Source organism: Myotis lucifugus, unplaced genomic scaffold (genome assembly GCF_000147115.1).
Source record: "Myotis lucifugus unplaced genomic scaffold, Myoluc2.0 scaffold_169, whole genome shotgun sequence".
Lineage (NCBI taxonomy): Eukaryota > Metazoa > Chordata > Mammalia > Chiroptera > Vespertilionidae > Myotis > Myotis lucifugus.
The window spans coordinates 1,478,114-1,493,010 of NW_005871217.1; positions in this window are offsets into that span (position 1 = coordinate 1,478,114).

Here is a 14,897-nt window from a genome sequence, read left to right on the forward strand (position 1 = left end):
TTAGCTTGGTGTAAAACTTGGGAAATTCAGGAAATAAGCTGTAAGAAATAAGCGGTAGAAATAGAGAGTAAGTTTAAAAAGCAAAAGTATGATAAGAAGGCCTAAAAACAGAAATAAGGTAGGGAGCCAAAGTGTGTCTTTTCTCAATCCTTTCATCCCCCCTATTCAGGATCACCAGGGCCTGAGTTTTGGCTGTAAGCTGTAAAAAGTGGCGTCAGATCAGGGACTGAGTTCAGGGGAAATTTAAAAGTGGTCAGGTGAAAGGAGGCTCCAAGGCGCGAGCAGAGAGTAAGCTTAAAGAGACAAAAATAAGAAAAGTTATGCAAAAAGCAGAAAGTTAAGCTAAAAGCAGAAAGTTAAGCTAAAAGCTGAAAGTAAGCTAAAAGCATAAAGTTAAGCTAAAAGCTGAAAGTTAAGCTAAAAGCTGAAAGTTAAGCTAAAAGCAGAAAGTAAAGCAAAAAGCAGAAAGTAAAGCAAAAAGCAGAAAGTTAAGCTAAAAAGCAGAAAGTTAAGCTAAAAGCAGAAAGTTAAGCTAAAAACTGAAAGTTAAGCTAAAAGCAGAAGTTATGCTAAAAGCAGAAAGTTAAGCTAAAAAGCAGAAAGTTAAGCTAAAAGCAGAAAGTTAAGCTAAAAAGCAGAAAGGTAGGGAGCCGAGGTTTGGTAATAACTCGGTGTAAAACATGGGGCAGTGCTTAATTGAAGCATTTTTTAAATTTTCTTAAGGAGAGAATAAGTAAAAAATAGACAAGACATAGGGTAGAAAATCATAAAAAGAGGATCAAAAAAAAAACAAGCAGTAGAAATAAGGGGTAGAAAATAAGAATTCTCTTAGATTTTGTTAAGCTAAAGATAGGTAAGGTAGAAATAAGCTGCACAAATAGAGAAATGGGTAGAAATAAGTGGTAGAAATAAAAACCTATGCGGTAGGAGAAAATAAGCAATAGAAATAAGCTGTAGAAGTAAGAAATAAGTAGAAATAAGCGGTAGAAATAGAAAGTAAGTGGTAGTAGAAATAAGCTGTAGAAGTAAGAAATACGTGGTAGAAAATAAGAGATCTCTTAAATAAGCTGTAGGCAGTAGGACTAGAGAAATAAGTTATAGAAATAGGCAGTAGAAATAGAGAAGTAAGTAGAAATAAGCGGTAGAAAGCAAGCGGTAGGAAGTAAGAAAAAAATAAGTAATTAGAAGGTACAAAATAAGGTAGAAATCTCCTAGGTTTTGTTTAAGCCACTGTAAAGCAGAAGATGGCTGTGGTGGTTGATGTTTAAGTAATTTTTATTAAGTAGAAATAAGCTGTAGAAATAGAGAAATAAGTAGAAATAAGTGGTAGAAATAAGCTGTAGGAATAGAGAAATAAGTAGAAATAAGCGGTAGAAATAGAAAATAAGCGGTAGGAAGCAAGCGTAGAAAATAGGCGGTAGAAAACAAGTAATTAGGAGGTACAAAATAAGGTAGAAATCCAGGTTTTGTTTAAGCCACTGTAAAGCAGAAGATGGCTGTGGTGGTTGATGTTTAAGGAAGTAATTTTATTTTAGACCTAGATTGTAAGCTCTTGCGGCAGTTGCATTGTTTCTAGGCTTTGGTTGTCTTTGCTTGCGTGACCTGATAGCTCCCTGGGACTTTGGGTCTGTGTGAGACCCCAGACTCAGAGTGGGAGGTCTCCAGCTCTGCAGGACCGAGGGTTGCTCGTTTCCATGCAGCAACAGCTAAAGAAAGAAGCTGCGTGGACGAGGCTGATTTGACTGGGACTGATGCCGACTCAGTGCCGAGGTCAACCGTCCAAACAGCGTGATCCAGAGGGCTAGTTTTGCATCTACGACATCTTTGCATCGGCGAGGTATCAGCATGGAGTCAGCTGAAGAAGATGGCGACTGAGGCCAAGCAGATGTTAGAAAAGCAAGTGGAAGCTATGGTAGCGTTGGTGAACTGTCAGTTTTCTGTGGGATCTTGCGGAGCTAAAATCTAAGGACTTTGAGTAAGATATCCTGAAAATGTTGACATGTTTGTAGCTTGGTTTTGCGTTGGTATTGCTTTGTTATTAACCAAAGTTTTGTTCTCTTGGTAACATTGCTGTTTATGGTTTTGTTAATAGGCAGAAGTTTGCTGTGATGTTTTGAATAATTTGGAGTTTTTTGGATAATGTAAATAGGCGTGTTTAAAAACAAAAGTAAAGGGGGAGATATGGGGCGCGGCTACAGTGTTTTGGCCAGGTTCAAACCTCGGACTAATGAAAGGACAGGGTCCTCTCATTGCCACGTGCAAGTCCCAGCTGGAGGACAGGGCCCTCCCAGCACAATTATAGCCAACGGCTGTGGTTGTAAGCTTGAACCTATGGTCCAAACACGTAACCCCACGTTCCTTGTGCTAGAGTTCAGGTGCATGTAGTTGAGTAGGGCTGGAACTCATGAGAATGCTGTCAACAACATGATCACGCCCCCACTTTGCCTCGTGGCATCTGCTATAAAATAAAGACACGGCTTGTGGGTGCTGGTGCTGTCTCCTCATCAGGGAGCACTGTCCCACCAAGACCCAGCTTTCATTCTCTTATCTGTCTTTCCTTAATCCTTTCACCGCCCCCCACCCACTCAGTTTACCTTTTGGCCGCAACAGCTTATATATGCTTATTATTTCTAAAAGGTTATTTCTAGATAGCTTCTAAGTTTCATCATGCACAATCCAATCATTTTTTAATGCTGTCAGATTTTTTCTTTGCTGTTTTAAAAATTATGCTACTTTGGCCCTAGCCAGTGGATAGTGGATCGGCCTGCGGACCGAAGGGTACCGGGTTTAATTTCGGTCAAGGGCACGCACCTTGGTTGCAGGCTTCTCCCCAGCCGGGCCCTGGTCAGGGCTTGTGCAGGAGGCAACCAATCGATGTGTTTCTCTCACACCGATATTTCTCTCTGTCTTTCCCTCTCTCTTCCACTCTATCTAAAAATGAACTGAAAAATATCCTCGAGTGAGGATTTTTAAAAAATGTATACTATCTTGGCTGGTTTAGCTCAGTGGTCAGAGTGTCGGTATGTGGATTTATGGGTCTTGGAATCAATTACCCATCCAGGGTACTTACCAGATTGTAGATTCTATCCCCTGTCCCAGTCGGGTCGCATGAGGCAAACAATCAATCACTGTGTCTCTCTCAATTGATGTCTCTCTCTCTACCCCCATTTCCCACCCTTCTACACTGTCTAAAAAACAATAGAAGGAATATATCCTCCAGTGAGGATTTTTAAAAATATGGCTTTGTTTCCTTTTCTCATTTTACAACTGACCCACCCAGTACAATGCTAATAGAATTGGGATTAGTTTGTCAGAGCTGTTTTATTCGTTATAGGAAATGGAAAAATTTTAACATTTCACCATGTTCACTGTGAAGTAAAGGAAGTTCCATTCCAATCCTAATCTGGTAAGAATTTTAATCTTGAGTGTATGTTAACCTCCATCAGACACTTGTGTATTTGTTGAACTGGTCATAGGATTTTTCCTTCCATTAATCTGTTAATATGGTGAGTTATATAGATAACATTATAAGTTTTATTTTTATAATTTATTGTTTTTATACAGAGAGGAAGGGAGAGGGATAGAGAGTTAGAAACATTGATCAGCTGCCTCCTGCACACCTCCTACTGGGGATGTGCCCGCAACCAAGGTACATGCCCTTGACCGGAATCAAACCTGGGACCTTTCAGTCTGCAGGCCGACGGTCTATCCACTGAGTCAAACCGGTTTGGGAAACATTATAAGTTTTAAAAAATCTTGTATTGCTTGGAGGGTGAGGGGTTAGTGATGATATAGTATTCTTCTGAATAAACTATGTCCGAATACTTGGTTTAGGATGTTTACGAAGGACCTCATGAACAACATTAGGCCATTTTATTTCATGTACTCTCTTTCTTGGACTTTGGTACAAAGGTACACTAGCTTCTTTAAATGAACTGGTATGTAAAAACTCTTCTTCTGTTCTCTGGAATGCAAGTCTCCTCAAGGCTGGGAACAGTGTAGCAATAGGCTTTCCCATGATCAGCTCTATCTGGGTGGCATCTCATTTTTTAGTATCTGAGCCTACTTACAGGTCGGGGACAGAGGGGATGCTTCAGGTGCCCATTACTTCAGACTTTGTGAGATGCTCATCTTCCCTGTAAGATAGCTCTAATGATGCTATCACTTGAAAGCTTCCTACTCCTGGTTGTATGCTGATAGCGATCTTGCCAAGCAGGTCAAACCCACCACTGGTGGGCCGCATGCCTTGTTTATTTTTGTACACCCAGTCAGGTAAAAGTCATGGCTCTATTACCTTGCCTGGATCATTTCAATCTCCTACATGGTAATGAATGACCTCACCACATCCTCAGCTATATATTTACAACAATAACTTCATATATTGAGATCTTTCATAACAGGAATAATAAGTCACATTTATAGAGTGTATACTACCCATCACCACTTCTCTGAGCTGGGTTCCATACATGTATCACCTAATTTAATCCTCACAATTAAGGTGGAACAGAGTGAACACAAAATTTGTCATTGAATCCCATTCAAAGCAGATTTGGGGATTCAAGTTCTAAGTTAGTAATCCTTGTTTCTCAATGTAGAAACTTCTAGAAGTGTTGTATTCAGGAAAACGGATGTTGTACATGATGACTGTAGTGATAGGCTGTAACATGATCTTTGCCTAGCAAGTTGTTGGTCTGATGATTGGAAAGTAGAGTACAGGATGCAGTACTGCTGCACAGCAAGTGACAGAGGACTGAGCCTAAATCCTAGCACGGTTATCTAAGGGTATTGCTAAACCATACACTGACCGAATGACCACAGGTATATTCAGAGAAACGTTTACAGTCTGGAAATGTATCCGCAGTAACACAAGCAAAGAACTTAAGAAAACAGGGGTGAATGTATTTAATTTATGGAAGTGAGCAAATTCCTTGTATGCATGACACAATACCAGTCACAGAAGGAAGTGATTGGTCCAAGTATACGTGCAAACATGGTATTAAAGTATGCTTCTGTCACGGCCACGTTTTTGAGACACATTCTCCATTAAGGTTACACTTAGCCTGTCCACAAAGTTTCTAAAAGCAAAAGAATGATTGGGGGTAGGGAAAAGTCACACTTGGAGCCCGTTTTCTTGACCAGGGCTGACCTAGAGATTTCAACGCTGTGTGGCCTTAGCGGTACAACCTCAATTCCTGTCTCAGGAGCCCAAATCAGCCGCTATGCTCATGCATGCGCATTTCGGAGCATGCCCATAGCTGCACAGTTCAGACTGTTCGTTGCTAGGCACGGCCACTGCTGCGCATGTGCCTTTTACCACAGTCGGTTGCTGCGCATGCGCTGTGCTGTCCCAGTGCGCTGAGGAGATCTGGGCGGCAGGCAGCCGTGTTCCTGCCATTTTGATTCCTTCTCGCTGGTTGACATCACCTGGTAGGTGCACAGAGCAGCCCTCCGGGACTTTAACTGTGGGAGAGTGTGCGGGGAAGGCCCTCGGGCTTCGGTGGGGGCGGGTCTGCGGTATCCGGGGCCTCCCAGGAGGAAGGGCCTCGAGGTCGGCGCCTTTGTCCTCTCCGCCATCATGGCCGCCGTGGGCCTCGAAGCCCCGGCGTGACCCGGACTAGGAGGGTGCCGGGCCTGCGAGGGCGGGGGCCAGGTAAAGGGTTTGGGGGACATTATTCCAGGTGTCCGGGTCCTGGAATTCACCTGGAACGGCCCACAGAACAGAACCCACAGCCCTCCTCGGGGCCCTCGGCGGGGCGGGGGTGGGGGCAGTCAAGGAAGGGCCTGGGAACAGGGTGCTGAGGGACTTCCCTGCGAGGCCCTGGGACTGCGCCCCGAGATGTGTAGGCACCAAGCAGGGGCTGCGGGTTCTGTGGCCTCCCAGGAGGAAGGGCCTCGAGGTCAGCGCCTTTCTCCTCTCCGCCATCTTGGCCGCTGTGGGCCTCGAAGCCCCGGCGTGACCCGGACTAGGAGGGTGCTGGGCCTGCGAGGGCGGGGGCCAGGTCAAGGGTTTGGGGGACATTGTTCCAGGTGTCTGGGTCCTGGAATTCACCTGGAACGGCCCACAGAACAGAACCCACAGCCCTCCTCGGGGCCCTGGGCGGGGCGGGGGGGGCGGGCAGTCAAGGAAGGGCCTGGGAACGGGGTGCTGAGGGACCGCCCTGCGAGGCCCTGGCACTGCGCCCCGAGATGTGTAGGCACCAAGCAGAGGCCACGGGAGAAGCGAGCACAGCCCCCTGTATCGCAAAGCCTTTTGAGAAAACAGGGACATTAAGTCAAGAAATGAGCCTTTCTGTTCTTTCCCACAAAACTTTATTGATGGGGCATAAGGTGCCCAGTAAATAGTATGACAAAATCAGTAGTTACTCAAATTCCTTCATTCATGAGTTCAGTTGTGAAACCAGAGTTCATCAGAAAAGTTCTCAGTGTTTCACCACATGCCTAAGGCTATTTTCATGTCTTTTTGGTGCTCACATAAACAGGGGCCTATTTGGTGTTATTAGAAAGTATTTGCCTGGGACTATCCTTGAAAGTATTTCTGAAATTAAAAATAAAATTACAGATATAGCTATCATCCTAAGTGAATTTTCTAAATCTCAATATTTCAGTGTGAAATATGAGTGAGCAAGCAAAATCAGCATCCAGACCTGAAGAAGGAGGAAATGATCAAGAGTTTTCACACTTGGTTGGACCTATAGCTGTAAGTACTTCGATATTTCATGTTTTCTATTAGCAGATATCTATTTTGGGGAAAATATTTTTGAACTAGTATAGATACACTGATGAAAGTCTTCCATGCTGATAAGTAAAAATTGAATCTCATGAAGGAAACATTGATACAGGAGGATTACATTCTCATGTTGCCTGTGTGGATGTTGTTATGATTCCTGGAAATTGCACAACAACTCCTTTCTCATGCTTATTAACAACAGATTGTTCACATCCACCCCAGTGTAGATTAAAATAGCTTCTAAAGTCCTAGTTGATAACTTTTCCTGGAGTAGCCTCTCATGGGAAGAATAACTTTGTTAAGAATAATTATATAGAACTAGAGACCTGATACATGAAATTCATACAAGGGGCTCGGACCTTGCAGCCACAGCACGTTGCCTCAGCCCTTGCAGCCCCGGCTTCGTCTGGAAGGTCATCCAGCTGTCTGGTCTAATTTTCATATTACGCTTTTATTATTATAGATAGTACTGGAAAATGTCACTAGACTTACTTATGGTTACATTATCTATGTGTTATGTATATATTATTGACGCACATTCCCCTAGGCCACGCAGCCCAGTGATGAACAACTTCAACAAGAGGAGCCACAAATTGAGAATCAGGATATTATACCTAGTCAAGAGCCAGAAGAGGCAAGAGTACCTGAGGTTCAAGGTGAAAAGAAAGGGAAGAACACTGCCTGTGGGGGGAAGGGTTGTACACGTGCATCATGCATTATGACACAACAGTAATAGGAGGAAATACAGCATTAGAGAGGTTATTAAACATTTCCTACAATTTGGCTGGAAAATTAAAGCAGGTCTGCAGCCAAGTGCAGTTAACCCACTTCATAAATGAGAAAACTGAAGCTTGGTATTGTGTCTTACCAAAGAGCATTTGAATGGTGGAGACAGAACTCATGTTTCACCCCAAAGTTTGTGTGCTTTGTACTATTCATGTTGCTATAAGAAAATGTGATTTTGTTTCAGATGCTTAATATTCAAATCTTTGTGCTGTAAGATAGCTCAGTACTGGCACAGGAATAGACTCAGTTCAAGTGAATAAAGTCTAGATAAGGATAGTCTAGAAAAGAGTTCAATGAATGGTAGCCATTGTTTACTTTGATATTTTTATGTGGTAGCTTGGTAAAAGCTGGATAGTTCAAGGTATTGGCACACATGTATCTGGTTTAGTGTTATTATTTAAGTGGCTTTTAAATGATGGCTAAATCATTTTATGGTTAAGAAAGTCAAAAGATTTTGTTCCTAAAATTAAATGCTAGCGAGAGACACGAATTCTGCCTTGAGCTCACAATCTAATAAGAGAGACTTAAATCACTGATTTAATGTGAAAAATATAATGACAAATACAATCATAAAAGTACAGAAAGAGCAACTAAATTGTCTGAGGACAGTGTTGGGAAAGAAAAAGGGTAATGACTTTTGAAAAACCTTGCTTTCTTTTTTTCTGGCATCAGAGTCCTGAAATAACCCCTTTTGGGGTTCTGATGTATCATATTTATTACCACACTAGCCTACAGGCTTTCCTTTTGTAATACTGACAGAATGAAATATATATATTGCTTAAATTGATAACTGTTTTATTTGTAAGGGCCTGTCCTGGAGGCTGATCAACAGGAACTGACTATGGAAGACACTAGGGATCAGTGTGGAGATGGTCCTGAAGTCATGGAGCATATTCTATCAAATTTGGAGCCTATTATAGTGCCAGAAGCAGGTATGTGATTCATTCAGAATGAAAGTTATGAGGCTTCTGTTTTCCACAATATTGTACCTTTATTATTATAGAGGTATCATTACTGATAGTCTAGTTTACATATAAATATTCTTTGAAAGGTAGTTTAGATTCCACATATATGACTTATAAACTATGAGAGATAGAAACAAATTGGGTCAAATCCATATCCTATCTACACTAATAAAAAGCAAACATGCAAATTGACTACACCTTTGCTACACCTTAAGCCACTCCCATCAGCCAATCAGAGTGACTATATGCAAATTAACCCAACCAAGATGGCGGCCTGCAGCCATGGAGCTGGAGCAAGCAGGAGGCTTGGTTGCCCCAATGATGGAGGAAGCCAAGCTTCCCGCTTGCCGCGGTGGCTCTGAGCTCCACTCAAAGCAACAAAGTTTCAATTATAGAAGGTAAATAAACCCCAGATACCTGCTTTCAGCCAGCCATGGCCACGGAGCTGGAGTGTGCAGGAGGCTTCCCTCCCGCCCGCCCTGGCTGGCTCTGAGCTCCTCTCAAGGATACAAAGTTTTAATTATAGAAGGTAAATAAATCCCAGAATAAAAAGAAAAAAAGGAGAGGCTGGGAGCTTCCATCAGCGGGGGGCTTGGCCAGCCTGAAAACGGCCCTCAGCCCCTCACCCAGACTGGCCAGGCACCCCAATGGGGACCCCCCCACCCTAAAGAGAGTGTGGCCAGCCTGAAAACAGCCATCAGCCCCTCACCCAGGCTGGCCAAACCTCCATGGGGTGAAGGTCCCCACTGGGGGGGGGGGGCTTGACCAGCCTGCAAACAGCCATCATCCCCTCACCCAGGCTGGTCAGGCACCCCAGTCGGGACCCCCACCCTGAAGGGGGTGCAACCAGCTGCAAACAACCATCAGCCCCTCACCCAGGCTGGCCAGGCACCCCGGTGGGGACTCCCACCCTGAAGGGGGTGTGACCAGCCTGCAAACACCCATCAGCTCCTCACCCAGGCTGGCCAGACACCCCAGCAGGACCTCCCACCCTGATCTGGGACACCCTTCGGGGCAAACCAGCCGGCCCCCACCCGTGCACCAGGCCTCTATCTACACTAATGAAAGAGAAACATGGTAATTAGCGTACGACCGCTACCCTTTTCATTGGCTAATCAGTGAGTATATGCAAATTAACTGTCAGCCAAGATGGTGGCAGGCAGCCAGGCAGCTGAGAACAGGATGCTTGGTTGCCGCAGCGATAGAGGAAACCAAGGTTCCTGCCTGCAGCTGCGGGGCTCTGAGCTCCTGAAGCAACAGCTCCAAAAGATATAATGTTTCAATTATAGAAGCTAAAAGATGGTGGTTAATCTGCATACTCAGGCTCCAAGCGGCGAAGCCAAACAGCCCTGAAGCTGCAGAGCAGAGAGGCCTCACTGCCCGGGGATCAGCAGAGTCGGGAGGCCTTCCAGCCCTGGGATCAGGGGAGCTGAGAGGCCTCCCGGCCGCCTGGATCAGCAGAGCCGAGAGGCCTCCTGGCCTGGGATCAGCGGAGCCTGATGGAAGCCCTGTGTGTTTATGCACCCTGGGGGTGCAGAGGTCCTGTCCTAGGCAGAGGCCTATGGCTAAAGCAGCCTGGGGGCTGGAAGGCGGCTCCTCTGACCTCAGTGCTGGAGAAGACCATTAAGCAGAAAACTAAAGAAACCAATTTTACATCATTTCCCAGGTGTAGAACAGTTGGCATGTAAGCCCCTGACCAGTGCCCAGCCTCTCCTCTGTCAGTCTGTCTCACTCTTAGGTACCATGCTCTTTGTTCTGTCTTAACTGCAACTCATTTTTAAACTAGATTGCTTTTAAAAGAAGACTAAATAAAGTTTCCCTTGAGTTATTTAGGTGGTGCTGGGGCTGCTGGGGCTGCTGGGGGCCTGATAGAAGACACAAACATGCAACGGGGGGCCTGTACCCAGCAGCCCCAAGGCCCGCCACCTTGGTGCTGGGGCTGCTGGGGGTATCAGAGACACAAACCCGCAGGCTCGGCACCCAGCAGACCCAAGGCCTTCGTGGCAGCACTAAGGAGCAGCAAGCCAAGCGGTAGGAAGCAACAAGCAGGTGGGCAGTAACAAGGGAGGGGTCCCGGACTGCAAGAGGGCACATGCTGGGCTAAGGGACCCCCCACCCATCCCCAGTGCACGAATTTCGTGCACCGGGCCTCTAGTCCTATATAATAAAAGGGTAATATGCAAACTGACCCCAACAGCAGAACGACTGGGAATGACTGGTCACTATGACACACACTGACCACCAGGGGCAGATGCTCAATACAGGAGCTGCCCCCTGGTGGTCAGTGTACTCCTACAGGGGGAGCTCTGCTCAGCCACAGCCAGGCTGACGGCTGCCAGTACAGTGGTGGTAGTGGGAGCCTCTCCCTCCTCCTCAGCAATGCTAAGAATGTCCGACTGCAGCTTAGGCCTGCTCCCTGCTGGCAAGTGGACATCCCCCGAGGGCTGCTGGGCTGCCAGAGGGATGTCTGACTGCCAGCTTGGGGCCGATCCCCCAGGGAGCGGGCCTAAGCCAGCAGGTGGACATCCTCCGAGGGGTCCCAGACTGCAAGAGGGCATAGGCTGGGCTGAGGGACCCCCCCCCCCCCCCCACAAATTTTTGTCCTATATAATAAAAGCCCAGTGACCAAACGGCAGAATGACCAGAACGACCGGCCAACCAATCTCTGTGATGTGCACTGACCACTAGAGGGCAATTGCTCAACACAGGAGCTGCCCCCTGGTGGTCAGTGCACTCCCACAGTGGGAGTGCCGTTTGGCTGACTGGGATGAACGGTACTCCCACAGTGGGCTGATCCCCGCAGGCCATGCCCCCCACCAGTGCAAGAATCCCGTGCACTGGGCCTCTAGTTGAATTATAAAAAGTGAAGACATTTTATTTGTTGTTTAATATTAAGTCCTTTAATGAACAACTAATTTCCAGATACTGTTATAAAGGTCTTCTTTTTACAAGTATATAGTACCTTTGTAACACAGATCAATTTGTGTGAAACATGATGAAGCATGGAAGTAGGTTCAAATACCAGCTCTAACATAATTTGTTTGACTCTGTACAATCTCTTTCTAACCCCTAGTTTGCTATTATAAAAAATAAAGTTGAAATCAGGTATTTAAGAATAAATTTCAATTTGTATTTTTGTATTCTCTGGTTCTGTTGAATACAATGCATAGGATACAATGATAATCTGCTTCTCATGAGTTTTTTTTTTTTGTTTTTTTTATACATTCCATTGATTTTCTACAGAGAGGAAGGGAGAGAGATAGAGAGCCAGAAACATCGATGAGAGAGAAACATCGACCAGCTGCCTCCTGCACATCTCCCACCGGAGATGCGCCCGCAACCCAGGCACATGCTCTTGACCGGAATCGAACCCGGGACCCTTCAGTCCGCAGGCCGACGCTCCATCCACTGAGCCAAACCGGTTTCGGCTTCTCATGAGTTTTTATCATAAATCATCAAACACTAGCCAGAGTCAAATTATAACATCTGAGATGAAGTTTCATGGTTTCTAAGAAAGTGAATGCTCTACTTGATGTTTGTTTTTGCATATGGAGACCTAGATCCTGTCTTAGATTCTGTCAATTTTTTTTCATTCTTCTGATTCTAAATTATAATTTTATTTTAAATTCTCTCCCAAATGAAGCCTCAACTGACTGGATAATAAAATGGCAGAGACAGTCTAGTTTCTAGTTTCTGCATTTGATCGAGTAGGGACCAATACACATAGTGATATTCAAGGTGGGGATGAGTAATATAATACGCTAATCACACTCCCTGTCTCTACCATCAGTCTTAATGAGCTATTGTTTCAATAAAAAAATATGATCACCTCTAATCATGTCAGAGGTCATATATCTCCAGTTTTTGTCCTTGAAACCCCAACTGATAAGATTTGAAGTTCAAAGTTTATATAGGTGATGTATTTTCTGAATAATCAACGTACGTATTTCTTACACTTGTGTTTTCCAAAGTGCTTACTTTTAATTACACAGCTACTGAATTTAAAGGAGGCACTTGAGTTTAGGGGAAAAATTATCCTGCATTATATCCTATTTGTGTTCACTCTACATTTCTGATTCGTTTCATCAGAATATTTACATTAAAATATTGTTTTCAGAATATGTTCACAGAACAATTGAATATAGCTAAAATACATTCATGTGTACAAGATGCTCACATGTTAGGTATATTATATATTAAAAATGAATACATTCTTGAACTCTAAACAAAAATTTTAAAATATGGATGAAATTTGCTAGGAAAACAAGAATTATTGAACATACCACAGGAGTGACTGCATATCTAAACATCAAACATACTATGGGTGGAGTTTTAAAATTTGTCCAAGTTACCCCTCAAAAGCACATATCTTTTAGAAGCAAATAATGATCTGCATGTGAGATCATTCCCTTCCTTATGTGTGTTGTCTCTCTCCCTCTCCCTCAAGCCCTCTTCTTGCCAGATCTCAAAAAAATGGTAGTATTTTCCTTCATATTTTGTTGTCCCCATAATGATATGGCTTAAAACTAATGTGGCCATATAATTTGTTTTGTAAACCAAAACACCTTTAACTGCATAAAGCTGCATTAATTATAATTAAACCAGGGGTATGAGCGGAAAAGAGGACAAATTATTATACTAATTAAAACAAACACATAAAGCCTGAAATAGCCCAAAGAAACATTTTGGCACTTTCCCACAATACAGAGAAAGCAAATGAACTGGCTTTGCTATTTACTTTACCTAAGCAGTTCCAAGTATGGCATTATTATTTTGCCTATCCTTTTTTCTCAGAGTGTTATTTCAAGTCAAAACATCTAAAATTATACTTTAAAATTTTTATTTTGTTTGCTAGGTGTTCACTTTACTTGCATTTTTACTAAAGTTACAGGATTTTTGCTTTCTACTTAAATCTCACTTTAAATAGCTTCCTTTGATTTAATTTGTTCTGAAGTCTTTGTGTCCTACACCACTAGAAAGAGTGGTATGTTTTAAAATATCATCAATATATCTTTTTTAAATATATTTTTATTTATTTTTTACAGAGAGGAAGGGAGAGAGATAGAGAGTTAGAAACATCGATGAGAGAGAAACATCGATCAGCTGCCTCCTGCACATCACCTACTGGGGATGTGCCCGCAACCCAGGTACATGCCCTTGACTGGAATCGAACCTGGGACCTTTCAGTCCGCAGGCCGACGCTCTATCCACTGAGCCAAACCGGTTTCAGCAATCATCAATATATCTTAAAGTCTACCTCCAAAGTCTCTACAGAGGTTTAAGTATATGTAAGCCAAAGGATCACCCTTAGAATTCTAGTTTTAGTCCACTTATAAAACCCAAACTGCAGTGTCCTTTGTATATCTATAATGTAAATAAAACTCTGCTAAGTGATGTTCCCAACTGTTATGTTTACATTATAGGTGAAGGGCAACCTTACCTGTAAATGAAGACAAGCAGAAGCCATGCACCATACATGCTGTCCTTCCAATTTTGGAAATTGGACTATTTAAGTTCTCTCAATAAAGTTTGACAGTTGTCTCAAAGGAATTCTTGCTCATGTACTGTTAAATTTACTCCTAGATAGTCGATGTTATCATCAATTGTGTCTTTTCCTGAAATTTTATATTCCGTTGGTCTGATATATAAAAGTACATTTTTTTAGATATTGATGCTCTATCCTGAAACCTTGCCAAATAATGTTATTAATTCCAAGTTCCCCCATCTTTCTCATGAGTAATCAGTGAAAGTACATTCGAAGAACTTGCAGGAAGTTGCACTGACCCCTGGTATCTGTGACTCTCAAGAGTTCCATACTCACATGCTAGCCCTCACTGAGCTCTTATCAACTTGTTAAAATGTTAACTGAAGTCTACTCATCCACTTGTATGATGTCCCTGTACTCTTCCTATCTCTGGCCTAGGTGAGTCAGCGTTCTTGTCTTGAGTCCCCTTGAGATGCCTTTCACCCCTTAGATTTCAGGCTAGTGAGCCACCTTGAAAGTTAAGTTCTATGGTGGGTTTAAGAAGAATTGTGATTTTGTACATTATGTGTCATTTTCTTTCCATTAGCATGGGAGTATGATTTCCCCCCAGATTTTAAAATCCCAAGCAGAAGCTGGAATTCCCCATTAGTTCCTTAATTCTACTAAATATAAGTTTAGCACTCAGTTGGGCTTGTAACAAGCCTTTTTGTTCAATAAAGGAAACTTGTCAATGTTCATCTTTAATTGATATTGCCCCCTTATCCTGGCTAATGAAAAATATATTTTTACAATTTTGAGTATTAAACAATCTCACCCAAATTCGAATACAACCTGAAACCTAATCAGTGTGCAAATGATACCTGGAAAACCACCACTTTTTCCAAAAAGCTTTCAAATTATGGTACTACGTGGAATTTTATTAATATGCTGGGGA